Here is a 22,247-nt window from a genome sequence, read left to right as displayed (position 1 = left end):
TGGAGACCAAGTGACCTCAACTTGCCTGCTGCTATTTACCAGAGATTCCTGGTGATTGGGTAAAAGGAGTCCAATAGGGAGCTGTGAAAAAAAGGGTGGCGTGGCGAAAGGTCAAAGTTTGAGGCTTAGCCACGCCCACACCTTTATACTTATTTAAAATCCGACGGTTGAATTTTTTCCTCTATGTCTTAAGAGTATATAGCAGAAGTTTGAAGGCGATTGGTGAAAAGGGCGACGGAGCATCACTCTCCAAACAACGTGTGTGAAAACCACTAAATTGCGCACTTGGACCAAAATGGCCGACTTCCTGTGCGACTTTGCACTTGGCTCCAAGAGACTTTTTTGTAGGTCCTGAGACACCACATTAGTGTACCAAATTTCGTAATCCTCAGTCAAAGCATGGCTTGGGGCTGACAGTTTTAATGGTCCTAGGGGGCGCTATTTCAGAAAATAGGCCACGCCCACCGGATGTTCACATCACATCTTTTGGGGGGCCAGACTAGGATCACTCACAAGAAGTTTCGTGACGATATCTTTAGAAATGACGAAATGGGAGGCAAACGTAAGGCCACGGCGGTACGCCTGAATTCGCTGCGCCGCCAAAGCCCCGCCCTCTGCCGAAAACTCCCATAAAGTGACGCCAAGCAACTCCTACTTGTCTTGAGTTACCAGCTACAAATTCGTGGTGATTAAGTGAAATGGGGCAATTTGGGACCTTTCACAGTAAAACTTGATCTTTTTGGTCCTGAGGGGGCGGGGCTTGTGTGATGTCATCATCCGACCATTCAATTTACTTTGTGGGTGGATGACGAATGACCACAGAAAGTTTGGTAACTCTATTCTTTTCAGTTTTGAAGTTATAGCAATTTAAATATTTTTGGCGAGTAGTCAAACTTTGAGGCCTGGCCCCGCCCCTTCAACATATACGAAAACTCAGAATCCTCGTCTCATTTTGTTCGCCCATCCCTTCTGAGCAATTTTACACAATTTTTGAGACGATTGTCCGAAAAATGATCGAGCAATCCAATCAGAAACGGACCCTAAAAACGGCAAAAACGGCTAAAAATCGCCATTTCAACCCAAAATGGCCGACTTCCTGTTTGATATTGACCATGCTTGCAAGAGACTTTTCTGTGCGGACTGTTGAGTACTACAAGTGTACCAAATTTCATAACTGTACGATAAACTAAGCTTTATGGAGAGGGTTTTTTTTTCAATTTCTAGGGGGCGCTGTTCAGCCATTTTCTTTGCGATTTTTTTGGGACCTTTCAAATATCAAATTTTTCACCAGGCCTGACAAGTTTGCAAAATATTGTGAGTTTTGGGGTATGTTAAGGTCCCCAAAAAGCCGTTCAAAGGGGCACCGGAATAATAAATAATAATTAAAGCTGCAAGCAGCGTCGTTCGGCCCTCGCAGCGAAGCTGCTCGCCCTCCGTCCGCACCCCCTCCGCTCCATCCCCGACGCTCTCCAAACCCAGCTCCCCGCCGCTCCGTCCTGGCCGGCAGCCCGGGGCACCAGGGCACGTCCACAGACTGAAACGTCCACCACACCGACACCAAGAACAGCTAAAGTTCACCTCGTCCACACCTCACCTTGACTCAGCATCCCCTCTGAGCCTACCATTATATTACATGTCTCACCACTAGGGCATACTCTATCTTTACCACACTGTTGGTGTGATGACACAGACCAACTTTAGTGCTTTTCTCCCCATGTTTATTAAAGTTATCGAAAGTTAAAGTTATCTAGGGGGCGCTGTGATCAAGTCCAGAAAAATCCCATTGAGGTCAGCTTTGGTTGACAAAGACAGTTTTCTGTTATTTTGGCATCAAACGGACGTTGTGTGTGTTATCTAAAGCCAGTGAGCTGAAAGGGGCGGAGCTACAGGGATTTGAACCAACAACCACATCAATGTGCTTGGTGCAGTCACGTGATGTCACAAGCCAAGTATAATGCCATTCTGACTTTGACTTTAGAAGTTAATAAAGTTTGAACCCTTCTAGGGGGCGTTGTGATCATTTACAACTAAATGCCATAGAGGTCATCTTTGGTCATCAAAGATGGTTTTCTGTTAATTTGGCATCAATCAAACGTTGCATGGGTCATCTAGAGACAAAAAGCTGTAAGTGGGCGGAGTTAAAGTGAATTGAACAATTGATCACATACATGTGTTGATTGCAGTTGTGTGATTACTCCCACAAAGTTTGATGTAGTTTGCAGCTTTTTTGCAGAAGTTACAAAGGTTTTTTGTATCTAGGGGGCGCTGTCCCAAATTTAGGAAATATTCCATGAAGAAGTTTGTAGGTTGATGACAGTCATTTGTGTGCAGTTTGGTGTGAATTGCATCATGCATGTGTTATTCAGGGCCTAATATCTGTCAGGGGGCGGAGCTAAAGCGATATCAACAACTTACCACAGGATTGTGGTGGGTGCCATTGTGTGAGTACACATAGCAAGTTTGGTGCAGTTACGACCTCATCTGTAGGAGTTATTACAGTTTTAATGGTGTGTAGGGGGCGCTGTGGTGACATTACACAACTTTCACCAACCGTGTGTGCCTCGTTGAATAAAGGGCATGATTGTTGATTGCCATGTTCAGTCTCGGGCAGATCGGAGACTGTTAGTGGAAGTTACAGTCAAACGTAAGGTCACAGCATCACGCCAGAATTCACCATGGCATCAAAGCCCCTCCCTTTCTGAAAAGCTATCAGATCTGAATGGTCATTACAACATCATGAAGACAGTGCATGACCTTAGTGTCATGTTGACTAAATTAGAGGGGACAAATATGGGCATTTCACCATAAAACAGTAGACTTCCTGTAGTCAGGGGGCGGGGCTTAGGTGATGCCAGCTGTCCACATTGTCACTGTCTTGAGATGTGGTCAGTGATCACACAAAGTTTGAAATTGATCTGATCATGCACATGGGAGTTATTAAGTCAAGTAACGTAATGGCGACTGGTCAAAGTTTGAGGCTTAGCCACGCCCACACCTTTATACTTATTTAAAATCCGACGGTTGAATGTTTTCCTCTATGTCTTAAGAGTATATAGCAGGAGTTTGAAGGTGATCGGTGGAAAGGGCGACGAGATATCATTCTCCTAATAACGTGTGCGAAAACCACTAAATCGCGTACTTGGACCAAAATGGCCGACCTCCTGTGCGACATTGCGCTTGGCTCCAAGAGACTTTTTTGTAGGTCCTGAGACACTACATTAGTGTGCCAAATTTCGTGATCCTCAGTCAAAGCATGGCTTGGGGCTGACAGTTTTAATGGTCCTAGGGGGCGCTATTTCAGAAAATAGGCCACACCCACAAACTTCAGCTGTCCAATTCTATTAGGGGTCAGAGTAGGATCACTCATCAGAAAGTGTGTGGCGATGTCACAATAATTGAAGAAATGAGAGACAAACATATATCCATGGCGTGATGGCGAATTTCGCCATGCTCCCAAAGCCCCGCCTTTACTCGAAACCTGCCAGTACTATAGACCAAGTGACCTCAACTTGTCTGCTGCTATTAGCCAGTGATTGCTGGTGATTGGTTAAAAGGAGCCCAATAGGGAGCTGTGAAAAAAAGAGTGGCGTGGCGACAGGTCAAAGTTTGAGGCTTAGCCACGCCCACACCTTTATACTTATTTAAAATCCGACGGTTGAATTTTTTCATCTATGTCTTAAGAGTGTATAACAGATGTTTGAAGGTGATTGGTGAAAAGGGTGATGGAGCATCCTTCTCCAAACAACGTGTGCAAAAACCACTAAATCGAGTACTTGGACCAAAATGGCCGACTTCCTGTGCGACTTCGCACTTAACTCCAAGAGACTTTTTTGTAGGTCCTGAGACACCACATTAGTGTACCAAATTTCGTACTCCTCAGTCAAAGCAAGGCTTGGGGCTGACAGTTTTAATGGTCCTAGGGGGCGCTATTTCAGAAAATAGGCCACGCCCACCGGATGTTCACATCAGATTCTTTTGGGGGCCGGACTAGGATCACTCCCAAGAAGTGTGGTGGCGATATCTCTAGAAATGACGAAATGGGAGGCAAACGTAAGGCCACGTCGGTACGCCTGATTTCGCTGCGCCGCCACAGCCCCGCCTTCTGCAGAAAACTCCCATAAAGTGACGCCAAGAAACCCCAACTTGTCTTCAGTTAGCTGCTACAAATTTGGGATGATTATTTGAAAGGGTGAATTTTGGAAAATTTCCCAGTAAAACTTGACCTTTTAAGTCCTGAGGGGGCGGAGCTTATGTGACATCATCAATCGACCATTCATTTGGCTTCGGGGGGCGATGACGATTGTCCATAGAACATTACTTTAACTGTAATTCTTTCATTTATGAAATTATAGCAATTTGAATTTTCTTGGCGAGTGCTCAAACTTTGAGGCCTGGCCCCGCCCCTTCAGTATTTACGAAAAGTCAATTTTATTTTCTCATTTGAATCATCCATCGCTTCTGTTCGATCGCACACTATTTTTGAGACGATCGTGCGAAAAATGACCAAACTGTTCAACCAAATATAGACCCTAGAAATGGCCAAAATGGCTAAAAATCGCCATTTCAACCTAAAATGGCCGACTTCCTGTTTGATATTGACCGTGGTTGCAAGAGACTTTTCCGTGTGGACTGTTGAGTACTACAAGTATACCAAATTTCATAACTGTACGATAAACTAAGCTTTATGGAGAGGGGTATTTTTCACTTTCTAGGGGGCGCTGTTCAGCCACTTTTTTATGAACTTTCGCATTGCCAGTGAAATACGTAAATTTCACGCACTTTCTATATTGGGCCAGAATTTGGTGACTTTTTGGATATGCTAAGACCCCCTAAAGGCCAGCCAAAGACGCGGAAGAAAAAAGAAAGCGTAATAATAATAAACGGAGCAGATACAATAGGCCTTCGCAGCTTCACTGCTCGGGCCTAATTAAAGCTGCAAGCAGCGTCGTTCGGCCCTCGCAGCTCCGCGCCGCTCCGGCCTGGCCGGCAGCCCGGGGCACCAGGGCACGTCCGCAGAACACAAACGTCGACCACCCCAACACCAGAAACTGCTAACGGCCACCTTGTCCGCAACTCACCCTGACTCAGCATCCCCTTTGAGCCCACCATTATATTTTATGTCTCACCACTAGGGAATCCTCTATCTTTACCACACTGGTGGTGTGATGACAGTGACCAACTTTAATGCTATTCTGACCATGTTTTTTAAAGTTATCGAAGGATAACGTTATCTAGGTGGCGCTGTGACCAACTACAGAAAAGTCCCATTGTGGTCAGCTTTGGTGACATTATATAACATTCACCAACCGTTTGTGCCTCATTGGCTAAAGGGCATGATTGTTCATTGCCATATTCAGTTTCGGGCAAATCGGAGGCCGTTTGTGGAAGTTACAGTCAAATGTAAGGTCATGGCGTCACGCCAGCATTCACTATGGCATCAAAGCCCCTCCCTTTCTGGAAAGCTATCAGATCTGAATGGTCTTTAAAACATCATGAAGACACTGTATGACCTGAGTGTCATTTTCATTAAATTAGAGGGGACAAATATGGGCATTTCACCATAAAACAATAGACTTCCTGTTGTCAGGGGGCGGGGCTTAGGTGATGTCAGCTGTCCACATTGTCGTTGTCTTGAGATGTGGTCAGTGATCACACAGACAAAGTTTGAATTAGATCTGATCATGCACATGGGAGTTATTAAGTCAAGTAATGTCATGGCGAAAGGTCAAAGTTTGAGGCTTAGCCACGCCCACACCTTTATACTTATTTAAAATCCGACGGTTGAATTTTTTCCCCTTTGACTTAAAAGTACATAGCATAAGTTTGAAGGTGATCGGTGTAAAGGGCAACGGGCCATCAATGTCCAAACAACGTGTGCGAAAACCACTAAATCGAGTACTTGGACCAAAATGGCCGACCTCCTGTGCGAAATTGCGCTTGGCTCCAAGAGACTTTTTTGTAGGGCCAGAGACCCTACATGAGTGTACCAATTTTCGTAATCCTCAGTCAAACCTTGTCTTGGGGCTGACAGTTTTAATGGTCCTAGGGGGCGCTATTTCAGAATATAGGCCACGCCCACAAATCTCAGATGCCCATTTCTATTGGGGGTCAGACTAGGATCACTCACCAGACATTTTGTGGCGATGTCACGATAATTGAAGAAATGAGAGGCAAACGTATTGCCATGGCGTGATGGCGAATTTCGCCATGCTCCCAAAGCCCCGCCTTTTTTCAAAACCTGCCAGTACTGTAGACCAAGTGACCTCAACTTGTCAGCTGCTATTTACCAGAGATTCCAGGTGATTGGGTAAAAGGAGTCCAATAGGGAGCTGTGAAAAAAAGAGTGGCGTGGCGAAAGGTCAAAGTTTGAGGCTTAGCCACGCCCACACCTTTATACTTATTTAAAATCCGACGGTTGAATTTTTTCCTCTATGTCTTAAGAGTATATAGCAGAAGCTCGAAGGCGATTGGTGAAAAGGGCGACGGAGCATCACTCTCCAAACAACGTGTGTGAAAACCACTAAATCGCGCACTTGGACCAAAATGGCCGACTTCCTGTGCGACTTTGCACTTGGCTCCAAGAGACTTTTTTGTAGGTCCTGAGACACCACATTAGTGTACCAAATTTCGTAATCCTCAGTCAAAGCATGGCTTGGGGCTGACAGTTTTAATGGTCCTAGGGGGCGCTAATACAGAAAATAGGCCACGCCCACAAACTTAAGCTGACCTTTTCTATTGGGGGTCAGACTAGGATCACTCACAACAATGGTCGAGGTGATATCACGATAAATGAAGAAATGAGAGGCAAACGTATTTCCATGGCGTGATGGCGAATTTCGCCATGCTCCCAAAGCCCCGCCTTTTTGCAAAACCTTCCAGTACTGGAGACCAAGTGACCTCAACTTGCCTGCTGCTATTTACCAGAGATTCCTGGTGATTGGGTAAAAGGAGTCCAATAAGGAGCTGTGAAAAAAAGAGTGGCGTGGCGAAAGGTCAAAGTTTGAGGCTTAGCCACGCCCACACCTTTATACTTATTTAAAATCCGACGGTTGAATTTTTTCCTCTATGTCTTAAGACTATATAGCAGAAGTTTGAAAGTGATTGGTGAAAAGGGCGACGGAGTATCACTCTCCAAACAACGTGTGTGAAAACCACTAAATCGCGCACTTGGACCAAAATGGCCGACTTCCTGTGCGACTTTGCACTTGGCTTCAAGAGACTTTTTTGTAGGTCCTGAGACACCACATTAGTGTACCAAATTTCGTAATCCTCAGTCAAAGCATGGCTTGGGGCTGACAGTTTTAATGGTCCTAGGGGGCGCTATTTCAGAAAATAGGCCACGCCCACCAGATGTTCACATCAGATCTTTTGGGGGGCCGGACTAGGATCACTCACAAGAAGTTTCGTGACGATATCTTTGGAAATGACGAAATGGGAGGCAAACGTAAGGCCAAGGCGGTACGCCTGAATTCGCCGCGCCGCCACAGCCCCGCCCTCTGCCGAAAACTCCCATAAAGTGACGCCAAGCAACCCCCACTTGTCTTGAGTTACCAGCTACAAATTTGTGGTGATTAAGTGAAATGGGGCAATTTGGGACCTTTCACAGTAAAACTTGATCTTTTTGGTCCTGAGGGGGCGGGGCTTGTGTGATGTCATCATCCGACCATTCAATTTACTTTGTGGGTGGATGACGAATGACCACAGAAAGTTTGGTAACTCTATTCCATTCAGTTATGAAGTTATAGCAATTTAAATATTTTTGGCGAGTAGTCAAACTTCGAGGCCTGGCTCCGCCCCTTCAACATATACGAAAACTCAGAATCCTTATCTCATTTTGTTCGCCCATCCCTTCTGAGCAATTTTACACAATTTTTGAGACGATCGTGCGAAAAATGATCGAGCAATCCAATCAGAAACGGACCCTAAAAACGGCAAAAACGGCAAAAAATCGCCATTTCAACCCAAAATGGCCGACTTCCTGTTTGATATTGACCATGGTTGCAAGAGACTTTTCTGTGCGGACTGTTGAGTACTACAAGTGTACCAAATTTCATAACTGTACGATAAACTAAGCTTTATGGAGAGGGTTTTTTTTCACTTTGTAGGGGGCGCTGTTCAGCCATTTTCTTTGCGATTTTTTTGGGACCTTTAAAATATCAAATTTTTCACCAGGCCTGACAAGTGTGCAAAATATTGTGAGTTTTGGGGTATGTTAAGGTCCCCAAAAAGCTGTTCAAAGGGGGCACGGAATAACAAAAAATAATAATAATCAGAGCAAAAACAAGAGGCCTTCGCAGCGCTTTCGCTGCTCGGGCCTAATAAACAGAGCAAAAACAAGAGGCCTTCGCAGCGCTTTCGCTGCTCGGGCCTAATCAGAGCAAAAACAAGAGGCCTTCGCAGCGCTTTCGCTGCTCGGGCCTAATTAAAGCTGCAAGCAGCGTCGTTCGGCCCTCGCAGCTCCGCACCGCTCCTGCCTGGCCGGCAGCCCGGGGCACCAGGGCACGTCCGCAGAACACAAACGTCGACCACCCCAACACCAGAAACTGCTAACGGCCACCTTGTCCGCAACTCACCCTGACTCAGCATCCCCTTTGAGCCCACCATTATATTTTATGTCTCACCACTAGGGAATCCTCTATCTTTACCACACTGGTGGTGTGATGACAGTGACCAACTTTAATGCTATTCTGACCATGTTTTTTAAAGTTATCGAAGGATAACGTTATCTAGGTGGCGCTGTGACCAACTACAGAAAAGTCCCATTGAGGTCAGCTTTGGTGACATTATATAACATTCACCAACCGTTTGTGCCTCATTGGCTAAAGGGCATGATTGTTCATTGCCATATTCAGTTTCGGGCAAATCGGAGGCCGTTTGTGGAAGTTACAGTCAAATGTAAGGTCATGGCGTCACGCCAGCATTCACCATGGCATCAAAGCCCCTCCCTTTCTGGAAAGCTATCAGATCTGAATGGTCTTTAAAACATCATGAAGACACTGTATGACCTGAGTGTCATTTTCACTAAATTAGAGGGGACAAATATGGGCATTTCACCATAAAACAATAGACTTCCTGTTGTCAGGGGGCGGGGCTTAGGTGATGTCAGCTGTCCACATTGTCGTTGTCTTGAGATGTGGTCAGTGATCACACAGACAAAGTTTGAATTAGATCTGATCATGCACATGGGAGTTATTAAGTCAAGTAATGTCATGGCGAAAGGTCAAAGTTTGAGGCTTAGCCACGCCCACACCTTTATACTTATTTAAAATCCGACGGTTGAATTTTTTCCCCTTTGACTTAAAAGTACATAGCATAAGTTTGAAGGTGATCGGTGTAAAGGGCAACGGGCCATCAATGTCCAAACAACGTGTGCGAAAACCACTAAATCGAGTACTTGGACCAAAATGGCCGACCTCCTGTGCGAAATTGCGCTTGGCTCCAGGATACTTTTTTGTAGGTCCAGAGACCCTACATGAGTGTACCAATTTTCGTAATCCTCAGTCAAACCTTGTCTTGGGGCTGACAGTTTTAATGGTCCTAGGGGGCGCTATTTCAGAATATAGGCCACGCCCACAAATCTCAGATGCCCATTTCTATTGGGGGTCAGACTAGGATCACTCACCAGACATTTTGTGGCGATGTCACGATAATTGAAGAAATGAGAGGCAAACGTATTGCCATGGCGTGATGGAGAATTTCGCCATGCTCCCAAAGTCCCACCTTTTTTCAAAACCTGCCAGTACTGTAGACCAAGTGACCTCAACTTGTCAGCTGCTATTTACCAGAGATTCCAGGTGATTGGGTAAAAGGAGTCCAATAGGGAGCTGTGAAAAAAAGAGTGGCGTGGCGAAAGGTCAAAGTTTGAGGCTTAGCCACGCCCACACCTTTATACTTATTTAAAATCCGACGGTTGAATTTTTTCCTCTATGTCTTAAGAGTATATAGCAGAAGCTCGAAGGCGATTGGTGAAAAGGGCGACGGAGCATCACTCTCCAAACAACGTGTGTGAAAACCACTAAATCGCGCACTTGGACCAAAATGGCCGACTTCCTGTGCGACTTTGCACTTGGCTCCAAGAGACTTTTTTGTAGGTCCTGAGACACCACATTGGTGTACCAAATTTTGTAATCCTCAGTCAAAGCATGGCTTGGGGCTGACAGTTTTAATGGTCCTAGGGGGCGCTAATACAGAAAATAGGCCACGCCCACAAACTTAAGCTGACCTTTTCTATTGGGGGTCAGACTAGGATCACTCACAACAATGGTCGAGGTGATATCACGATAAATGAAGAAATGAGAGGCAAACGTATTTCCATGGCGTGATGGCGAATTTCGCCATGCTCCCAAAGCCCCGCCTTTTTTCAAAACCTTCCAGTACTGGAGACCAAGTGACCTCAACTTTCCTGCTGCTATTTACCAGAGATTCCTGGTGATTGGGTAAAAGGAGTCCAATAGGGAGCTGTGAAAAAAAGAGTGGCGTGGCGAAAGGTCAAAGTTTGAGGCTTAGCCACGCCCACACCTTTATACTTATTTAAAATCCGACGGTTGAATTTTTTCCTCTATGTCTTAAGACTATATAGCAGAAGTTTGAAAGTGATTGGTGAAAAGGGCGACGGAGCATCACTCTCCAAACAACGTGTGTGAAAACCACTAAATCGCGCACTTGGACCAAAATGGCTGACTTCCTGTGCGACTTTGCACTTGGCTCCAAGAGACTTTTTTGTAGGTTCTGAGACATCACATTAGTGTACCAAATTTCGTAATCCTCAGTCAAAGCATGGCTTGGGGCTGACAGTTTTAATGGTCCTAGGGGGCGCTATTTCCGAAAATAGGCCACGCCCACCGGATGTTCACATCAGATCTTTTGGGGGGCCGGACTAGGATTACTCACAAGAAGTTTCGTGACGATATCTTTAGAAATGACGAAATGGGAGGCAAACGTAAGGCCACGGCGGTACGCCTGACTTCGCCGCACCGCCACAGCCCCGCCCTCTGCCGAAAACTCCCATAAAGTGATGCTAAGCAACCCCTACATGTCTTGAGTTACCAGCTACAAATTTGTGGTGATTGAGTGAAATGGGGCCATTTGGGACCTTTCACAGTAAAACTTGACCTTTTTGGTCCTGAGGGGGTGGGGCTTGTGTGATGTCATCATCCGACCATTCAATTTACTTTGTGGGTGGATGACGAATGACCACAGAAAGTTTGGTAACTCTATTCCATTCAATTATGAAGTTATAGCAGTTTAAAATTTTTTGGCGAGTAGTCAAACTTCGAGGCCTGGCCCCGCCCCTTCAGCATATACGAAAAGTCAGAATCCTTGTCTCATTTTGTTCGCCCATCCCTTCTGAGCAATTTTACACAATTTTTTAGATGATTGTGCGAAAAATGATCGAGCAATCCAATCAGAAACTGACCCTAAAAACGGCAAAAACGGCCAAAAATCGCCATTTCAACCCAAAATGGCCGACTTCCTGTTTGATATTGATCATGCTTGCAAGAGACTTTTCTGTGCGGACTGTTGAGTACTACAAGTGTACCAAATTTCATAACTGTACGATAAACTAAGCTTTATGGAGAGGGTTTTTTTTCACCTTCTAGGGGGCGCTGTTCAGCCATTTTCTTTGCGATTTTTTTGGGACCTTTAAAATATCAAATTTTTCACCAGGCCTGACAAGTTTGCAAAATATTGTGAGTTTTGGGGTATGTTAAGGTCCCAAAAAAGCCATTCATTTCGCGCACGGAATAATAAATAATAATTAAAGCTGCAAGCAGCGTCGTTCGGCCCTCGCAGCGAAGCTGCTCGCCCTCCTTCCGCACCCCCTCCGCTCCATCCCCGACCCTCTCCAAACCCAGCTCCGCGCTTCTCCATCCTGTCCGGCAGCCGGGGGCACCAGGGCACGTCTGGCAGAGCAGAAAGTCAAGCACCCCGACACCAGAAACCGTGAACGGCCTCCTCGTCCACACCTCACCCTGACGCAGCATCCCCTCTGAGCCCACCATTACACGTCTCACCACTAGGAGATACTCTATCTTTACCACACTGGTGATGTGATGTTCAGTCTCGGGCAAATCGGAGGCTGTTTGTGGAAGTTACAGTCAAATGTAAGGTCACAGCGTCACGCCAGAATTCGCCATGGCATCAAATCCCCTCCCTTTCTTAAAAGCTAGCAGATCTGAATGGTCATTACAACATCATGAAGACAGTGCATGACCTTAGTGTCATGTTCACTAAATTAGAGGGGACAAATATGGGCATTTCACCATGAAAAAATCGACTTCCTGTAGTCTGGGGGCGGGGCTTAGGTGATGTCAGCTGTCCACATTGTCATTGTCTTGAGATGTGGTCAATGATCACACAGACACAGTTTGATATAGATCTGATCATGCACATGGGAGTTGTTAAGTCAAGGAATGTAATGGCGAAAGGTCAAAGTTTGAGGCTTAGCCACGCCCACACCTTTATACTTATTTGAAATCCGATGGTTGAATTTTTCCCCCTTTGTCTTAAGAGTATGTAGCAGAAGTTTGAAGGCGATTGGTGAAAAGGGCGATGGTGCAACACTCTCCAAACAACGTGTGCGAAAACCACTAAATCGAGTACTTGGACCAAAATGGCCGACTTCCTGTGCGACTTTGCACTTAGCTCCAAGAGACTTTTTTGTAGGTCCTGAGACACCACATTAGTGTGCCAAATTTCGTGTTCCTCAGTGAAAGCATGGCTTGGGGCTGACAGTTTTAATGGTCCTAGGGGGCGTTATTTCAGAAAATAGGCCACGCCCACAAACTTCAGCTGTCCATTTCTATTATGGGTCAGAGTAGGATCACTCATCAGAAATTGTGTGGCGATGTCACAATGATTGAAGAAATGAGAGACAAACGTATTTCCATAGCATGATGGCAAATTTCGCCATGCTCCCAAAGCCCCGCCTTTATTCGAAACCTGCCAGTACTATAGACCAAGTGACCTCAACTTGTCTGCTGCCATTTGACAGTGATTGCTGGTGATTGAGTAAAAGGAGTCCAATAGGGAGCTGTGAAAAAAAGAGTGGCGTGGCGACAAGTCAAAGTTTGAGGCATAGCCACGCCCACACCTTTATACTTATTTAAAATCCGACGGTTGAATTTTTTCTTCTATGTCTTAAGAATGTATAGCAGATGTTTGAAGGTGATTGGTGAAAAGGGTGATGGAGCATCACTCTCCAAACAACGTGTGCGAAAACCACTAAATCGAGTACTTGGACCAAAATGGCCGACTTCCTGTGCGACTTTGCACTTGGCTCCAAGAGACTTTTTTGTAGGTCCTGAGACACCACATTAGTGTACCAATTCTCGTACTCCTCAGTCAAAGCATGGCTTGGGGCTGACAGTTTTAATGGTCCTAGGGGGCGCTATTTCAGAAAATAGGCCACGCCCACCAGATGTTCACATCAGATTCTTTTGGGGGCCGGACTAGGATCACTCCCAAGAAGTGTCGTGGCGATATCTCTAGAAATGACGAAATGGAAGGCAAACGTAAGGCCACGTCGGTACGCCTGACTTCGCCGCGCCGCCACAGCCCCGCCTTCTGCAGAAAACTCCCATAAAGTGACGCCAAGCAACCCCAACTTGTCTTCAGTTACCTGCTACAAATTTGGGATGATTATTTGAAAGGGCCAATTTTTGAAAATTTCCCAGTAAAACTTGACCTTTTAAGTCCTGAGGGGGCGGGGCTTATGTGACATCATCAATCGACCATTCATTTGTCTTCGGGGGGAGATTCCGTTTGTCCATAGAAAGTTACTTTAACTGTAATTCTTTCATTTATGAAATTATAGCAATTTGAATTTTTTTGGCGAGTGCTCGAACTTTGAGGCCTGGCCCCGCCCCTTCAGTATTTACGAAAAGTCAATTTTATTGTCTCATTTGAATCGTCCATCGCTTCTGTTCGATCTCGCACAATTTTTGAGACGATGGTGCGAAAAATGACCAAACTGTTCAACCAAATATAGACCCTAGAAATGGCCAAAACGGGGTCAAAATGGCCACTTTACTCCAAAATGGCCGACTTCCTGTTTGATATTGACCATGGTTGCAAGAGACTTTTCTGTGCGGACTGTTGAGTACTACAAGTATACCAAATTTCATAACTGTACGATAAACTAAGCTTAATGGAGAGGGGTATTTTTCACTTTCTAGGGGGCGCTGTTCAGTCACTTTTTGACGAACTTTCACATCGCCAGTGAAATACGTAAATTTCACGCACTTTCTATATTGGGCCAGAATTTGGTGACTTTTTGGATATGCTAAGACCCCCTAAAGGCCATTCAAAGACGCGGAAGAAAAAAGAATAATAATTAAAGCTGCAAGCAGCGTCGTTCGGCCCTCGCAGCGAAGCTGCTCGCCCTCCTTCCGCACCCCCTCCGCTCCATCCCCAACGCTCTCCAAACCCGGCTCCGCGCTTTTCCATCCTGGCCGGCAGCCGAGGGCACCAGGGCATGCCTGGCGGAACAGAAAGTCAGCCACCCCGACACCGGAAACAGTAAAAGGCCTCCTCGTCCACACCTCACCCTGACTCAGCATCCCTTCTGAGCCCACCATTACATGTCTCACCACTAGGAGATACTCTATCTTTACCACACTGGTGATGTGATGTTCAGTCTCGGGCAAATCGGAGGCTGTTTGTGGAAGTTACAGTCAAACGTAAGGTCACAGCGTCACGCCAGAAATCGCCATGGCATCAAAGCCCCTCACTTTATAAAAAGCTATCAGATCTGAATGGTCATTACAACATCATGAAGACAGTGCATGACCTTAGTGTCATCTTGACTAAATTAGAGGGGACAAATATGGGCAGTTCACCATAAAACAATAGACTTCCTGTAGTCAGGGGGCGGGGCTTAGGTGATGTCAGCTGTCCACATTGTCACTGTCTTCAGATGTGGTCAGTGATCACATAGACAAAGTATGAAATTGATCTGATCATGCACATGGGAGTTGTTAAGTCAAATAAGGTAATGGCGACTGGTCAAAGTTTGAGGCTTAGCCACGCCCACACCTTTATACTTATTTAAAATCCGACGGTTGAATTTTTTCCTCTATGTCCTAAGAGTATATAGCAGAAGTTTGAAGGTGATCGGTGGAAAGGGCGAGGAGATATCATTCTCCTAATAACGTGTGCGAAAAACACTAAATTGAGTACTTGGACCAAAATGGCCTACCTCCTGTAGGACATTGCTCTTGGCTCCAAGAGACTTTTTTGTAGGTCCTGATACACTACATTAGTGTGCCAAATTTTGTGATCCTCAGTCAAAGCATGGCTTGGGGCTGACTGTTTTAATGGTCCTAGGGGGCGGTGTTTCAGAAAATAGGCCACGCCCACAAACTTCAGCTGTCCAATTCTATTAGGGGTCAGAGTAGGATCACTCATCAGAACTTGTGTGGCGATGTCACAATGACTGAAGAAATGAGAGACAAACGTATTTCCATGGCGTGATGGCAAATTTCGCCATGCTCCCAAAGCCCCGCCTTTATTTGAAACCTGCCAGTACTATAGACCAAGTGACCTCAACTTGTCTGCTGCTATTTGCCAGTGATTGCTGGTGATTGGTTAAAAGGAGTCCAATAGGGAGCTGTGAAAAAAAGAGTGGCGTGGCGACAGGTCAAAGTTTGAGGCTTAGCCACGCCCACACCTTTATACTTATTTAAAATCCGTAGGTTGAATTTTTTCCCCTTTGTCTTAAGAGTCTATAGCAGAAGTTTGAAGGTGATTGGTGAAAAGGGCAATGGTGTAACACTCTCCAAACAACGTGTGCGAAAACCACTAAATTGACTACTTGGACCAAAATGGCCGACTTCCTGTGCGACTTGGTGCTTGGCTCCAAGAGACTTTTTTGTAGGACCGGAGACACCACATTAGTGTACAAGATTTCGTACTCCTCAGTCAAAGCATGGCTAGGGGCTGACAGTTTTAATGGTCCTAGAGGGCGCCATTTCAGAAAATAGGCCACGCCCACAAACTACAGCTGTCCATATCTATTGGGGGTCAGACTAGGATCACTCACCAGACAATTTGTGGCGATGGCACGATAATTGAAGAAATGAGAGGCAAACGTATTGCCATGGCGTGATGGTGAATTTTGCCATGCTCCCAAAGCCCCACCTTTTTTCAAAACCTGCCAGTACTGGAGACTAAGTGACCTCAACTTGTCAGCTGCTATTCGCCAGAGATTGCTGGCGATTGGGTAAAAGGAGTCCAATAGGTAGCTGTGAAAAAAAGAGTGGGGTGGTGACAGGTCAAAGTTTGAGGCTTAGCCACGCCCACACCTTTATACTTATTTAAAATCCGACGGTTGAATTTTTTTCCTTTATGTCTTAAGAGTCTATAGCAGAAGTTTGAAGGCGATTGGTGAAAAGGGCGATGGAGCATCACTCTCCAAACAACGTGTGCGAAAACCACTAAATCGAGTACTTGGACCAAAATGGCCGACTTCCTGTGCGACTTTGCACTTGGCTCCAAGAGACTTTTTTGTAGGTCCTGAGACACCACATTAGTGTGCCAAATTTCATAATCCTCAGTCAAAGCATGACTTGGGGCTGACAGTTTTAATGGTCCTAGGGGGCGCTATTTCAAAAAATAGGCCACGCCCACCGGATGTTCACATCACATTTTGTGGGGGGCTGAACTAGGATCACTCCCAAGAGGTTTTGTGGCGATATCTCTAGAAATGACGAAATGGGAGGCAAACGTAAGGCCTAAGCGGTACGCCTGACTTCGCCGCGCCGCCACAGCCCCGCCTTCTGCAGAAAACTCCCATAAAGTGACGCCAAGCAACCCCAACTTGTCTTCAGTTACCTGCTACAAATTTGGGGTGATTATTTGAAAGGGCGAATTTTGGAAAATTTCCCAGTAAAACTTGACCTTTTAAGTCCTGAGGGGGCGGGGCTTATGTGACATCATCAATCGACCATTCATTTGTCTTCGGAGGGTGATGACGATTGTCCATAGAACATTTCTTTAACTGTAATTCTTTCATTTATGAAATTATAGCAATTTGAATTTTTTTGGCGAGTGCTCGAACTTTGAGGCCTGGTCCCGCCCCTTCAGTATTTACGAAAAGTCAATTTTATTGTCTCATTTTAATCGTCCATCGCTTCTGTTCGATCGCACACTATTTTTGAGACGATCGTGCGAAAAATGACCAAACTGTTCAACCAAATATAGACCCTAGAAATGGCCAAAACGGGGTCAAAATGGCCACTTTAGTCCAAAATGGCCGACTTCCTGTTTGATATTGACCATGGGTGCAAGAGGCTTTTCTGTGCGTATTGTTGAGTTCTACAAGTGTACCAAATTTCATCACTCTACTATGAAAAAAGGTCAAAGCGGAGGGGTATTTTTAATTTTCCAGGGGGCGCTGTTGAAACATTTTTTTACCAACTTTCACGTTGCCAGTGAAATACGTAAATTTCACGCACTTTCTATATTGGGCCAGAATTTGGTGACTTTTTGGATATGCTAAGACCCCCTAAAGGCCATCCAAAGACGCGGAAGAAAAAAAAAGAAAGAAAGAAAGAAAAAAAAAAAAAATAATAAACGGAGCAGATACAATAGGCCTTCGCAGCGCTTCGCTGCTCGGGCCTAATTAAAGCTGCAAGCAGCGTCGTTCGGCCCTCGCAGCTCCGCGCCGCTCCGGCCTGGCCGGCAGCCCGGGGCACCAGGGCACGTCCGCAGAACACAAACGTCGACCACCCCAACACCAGAAACTGCTAACGGCCACCTTGTCCGCAACTCACCCTGACTCAGCATCCCCTTTGAGCCCACCATTATATTTTATGTCTCACCACTAGGGAATCCTCTATCTTTACCACACTGGTGGTGTGATGACAGTGACCAACTTTAATGCTATTCTGACCATGTTTTTTAAAGTTATCGAAGGATAACGTTATCTAGGTGGCGCTGTGACCAACTACAGAAAAGTCCCATTGAGGTCAGCTTTGGTGACATTATATAACATTCACCAACCGTTTGTGCCTCATTGGCTAAAGGGCATGATTGTTCATTGCCATATTCAGTTTCGGGCAAATCGGAGGCCGTTTGTGGAAGTTACAGTCAAATGTAAGGTCATGGCGTCACGCCAGCATTCACCATGACATCAAAGCCCCTCCCTTTCTGGAAAGCTATCAGATCTGAATGGTCTTTAAAACATCATGAAGACACTGTATGACCTGAGTGTCATTTTCATTAAATTAGAGGGGACAAATATGGGCATTTCACCATAAAACAATAGACTTCCTGTTGTCAGGGGGCGGGGCTTAGGTGATGTCAGCTGTCCACATTGTCTTTGTCTTGAGATGTGGTCAGTGATCACACAGACAAAGTTTGAATTAGATCTGATCATGCACATGGGAGTTATTAAGTCAAGTAATGTCATGGCGAAAGGTCAAAGTTTGAGGCTTAGCCACGCCCACACCTTTATACTTATTTAAAATCCGACGGTTGAATTTTTTCCCCTTTGACTTAAAAGTACATAGCATAAGTTTGAAGGTGATCGGTGTAAAGGGCAACGGGCCATCACTCTCCAAACAACGTGTGCGAAAACCACTAAATCGAGTACTTGGACCAAAATGGCCGACTTCCTGTGCGACTTTGCACTTGGCTCCAAGAGACTTTTTTGTAGGTCCTGAGACACCACATTAGTGTACCAAATTTCGTAATCCTCAGTCAAAGCATGGCTTGGGGCTGACAGTTTTAATTGTCCTAGGGGGCGCTAATACAGAAAATAGGCCACGCCCACAAACTTAAGCTGACCTTTTCTATTGGGGGTCAGACTAGGATCACTCACAACAATGGTCGAGGTGATATCACGATAAATGAAGAAATGAGAGGCAAACGTATTTCCATGGCGTGATGGCGAATTTCGCCATGCTCCCAAAGCCCCGCCTTTTTTCAAAACCTTCCAGTACTGGAGACCAAGTGACCTCCAATTGCCTGCTGCTATTTACCAGAGATTCCTGGTGATTGGGTAAAAGGAGTCCAATAAGGAGCTGTGAAAAAAAGAGTGGCGTGGCGAAAGGTCAAAGTTTGAGGCTTAGCCACGCCCACACCTTTATACTTATTTAAAATCCGACGGTTGAATTTTTTCCTCTATGTCTTAAGACTATATAGCAGAAGTTTGAAAGTGATTGGTGAAAAGGGCGACGGAGTATCACTCTCCAAACAACGTGTGTGAAAACCACTAAATCGCGCACTTGGACCAAAATGGCCGACTTCCTGTGCGACTTTGCACTTGGCTCCAAGAGACTTTTTTGTAGGTCCTGAGACACCACATTAGTGTACCAAATTTCGTAATCCTCAGTCAAAGCATGGCTTGGGGCTGACAGTTTTAATGGTCCTAGGGGGCGCTATTTCAGAAAATAGGCCACGCCCACCAGATGTTCACATCAGATCTTTTGGGGGGCCGGACTAGGATCACTCACAAGAAGTTTCGTGACGATATCTTTGGAAATGACGAAATGGGAGGCAAACGTAAGGCCACGGCGGTACGCCTGAATTCGCCGCGCCGCCACAGCCCCGCCCTCTGCCGAAAACTCCCATAAAGTGACGCCAAGCAACCCCCACTTGTCTTGAGTTACCAGCTACAAATTTGTGGTGATTAAGTGAAATGGGGCAATTTGGGACCTTTCACAGTAAAACTTGATCTTTTTGGTCCTGAGGGGGCGGGGCTTGTGTGATGTCATCATCCGACCATTCAATTTACTTTGTGGGTGGATGACGAATGACCACAGAAAGTTTGGTAACTCTATTCCATTCAGTTATGAAGTTATAGCAATTTAAATATTTTTGGCGAGTAGTCAAACTTCGAGGCCTGGCCCCGCCCCTTCAACATATACGAAAACTCAGAATTCTCATCTCATTTTGTTCGCCCATCCCTTCTTAGCAATTTTACACAATTTTTGAGACGATCGTGCGAAAAATGATCGAGCAATCCAATCAGGAACGGACCCTAAAAACGGCAAAAACTGCAAAAAATCGCCATTTCAACCCAAAATGGCCGACTTCCTGTTTGATATTGACCATGGTTGCAAGAGACTTTTCTGTGCGGACTGTTGAGTACTACAAGTGTACCAAATTTCATAACTGTACGATAAACTAAGCTTTATGGAGAGGGGTTTTTTTCACTTTCTAGGGGGCGCTGTTCAGCCATTTTCTTTGTGATTTTTTTGGGACCTTTAAAATATCAAATTTTTCACCAGGCCTGACAAGTTTGCAAAATATTGTGAGTTTTGGGGTATGTTAAGGTCCCCAAAAAGCCGTTCAAAGGGGCACGAGAATAATAAAAAAAAAGAAAGAATAATTAAAGCTGCAAGCAGCGTCGTTCGGCCCTCGCAGCTCCGCGCCGCTCCGGCCTGGCCGGCAGCCCGGGGCACCAGGGCACGTCCGCAGAACACAAACGTCGACCACCCCAACACCAGAAACTGCTAACGGCCACCTTGTCCGCAACTCACCCTGACTCAGCATCCCCTTTGAGCCCACCATTATATTTTATGTCTCACCACTAGGGAATCCTCTATCTTTACCACACTGGTGGTGTGATGACAGTGACCAACTTTAATGCTATTCTGACCATGTTTTTTAAAGTTATCGAAGGATAACGTTATCTAGGTGGCGCTGTGACCAACTACAGAAAAGTCCCATTGAGGTCAGCTTTGGTGACATTATATAACATTCACCAACCGTTTGTGCCTCATTGGCTAAAGGGCATGATTGTTCATTGCCATATTCAGTTTCGGGCAAATCGGAGGCCGTTTGTGGAAGTTACAGTCAAATGTAAGGTCATGGCGTCACGCCAGCATTCACCATGACATCAAAGCCCCTCCCTTTCTGGAAAGCTATCAGATCTGAATGGTCTTTAAAACATCATGAAGACACTGTATGACCTGAGTGTCATTTTCATTAAATTAGAGGGGACAAATATGGGCATTTCACCATAAAACAATAGACTTCCTGTTGTCAGGGGGCGGGGCTTAGGTGATGTCAGCTGTCCACATTGTCTTTGTCTTGAGATGTGGTCAGTGATCACACAGACAAAGTTTGAATTAGATCTGATCATGCACATGGTAGTTATTAAGTCAAGTAATGTCATGGCGAAAGGTCAAAGTTTGAGGCTTAGCCACGCCCACACCTTTATACTTATTTAAAATCCGACGGTTGAATTTTTTCCCCTTTGACTTAAAAGTACATAGCATAAGTTTGAAGGTGATCGGTGTAAAGGGCAACGGGCCATCAATGTCCAAACAACGTGTGTGAAAACCACTAAATCGAGTACTTGGACCAAAATGGCCGACCTCCTGTGCGAAATTGCGCTTGGCTCCAAGAGACTTTTTTGTAGGGCCAGAGACCCTACATGAGTGTACCAATTTTCGTAATCCTCAGTCAAACCTTGTCTTGGGGCTGACAGTTTTAATGGTCCTAGGGGGCGCTATTTCAGAATATAGGCCACGCCCACAAATCTCAGATGCCCATTTCTATTGGGGGTCAGACTAGGATCACTCACCAGACATTTTGTGGCGATGTCACGATAATTGAAGAAATGAGAGGCAAACATATTGCCATGGCGTGATGGCGAATTTCGCCATGCTCCCAAAGCCCCGCCTTTTTTCAAAACCTGCCAGTACTGTAGACCAAGTGACCTCAACTTGTCAGCTGCTATTTACCAGAGATTCCAGGTGATTGGGTAAAAGGAGTCCAATAGGGAGCTGTGAAAAAAAGAGTGGCGTGGCGAAAGGTCAAAGTTTGAGGCTTAGCCACGCCCACACCTTTATACTTATTTAAAATCCGACGGTTGAATTTTTTCCTCTATGTCTTAAGAGTATATAGCAGAAGCTCGAAGGCGATTAAAAGGGCGACGGAGCATCACTCTCCAAACAACGTGTGTGAAAACCACTAAATCGAGTACTTGGACCAAAATGGCCGACTTCCTGTGCGACTTTGCACTTGGCTCCAAGAGACTTTTTTGTAGGTCCTGAGACACCACATTAGTGTACCAAATTTCGTAATCCTCAGTCAAAGCATGGCTTGGGGCTGACAGTTTTAATGGTCCTAGGGGGCGCTAATACAGAAAATAGGCCACGCCCACAAACTTAAGCTGACCTTTTCTATTGGGGGTCAGACTAGGATCACTTACAACAATGGTCGAGGTGATATCACGATAAATGAAGAAATGAGAGGCAAACGTATTTCCATGGCGTGATGGCGAATTTCGCCAT

The sequence above is a fragment of the Nothobranchius furzeri genome, chromosome 1 (genome assembly GCF_043380555.1).
Source record: "Nothobranchius furzeri strain GRZ-AD chromosome 1, NfurGRZ-RIMD1, whole genome shotgun sequence".
In the NCBI taxonomy this organism is placed as follows: domain Eukaryota; kingdom Metazoa; phylum Chordata; class Actinopteri; order Cyprinodontiformes; family Nothobranchiidae; genus Nothobranchius; species Nothobranchius furzeri.
This window is presented reverse-complemented; position numbering follows the sequence as displayed.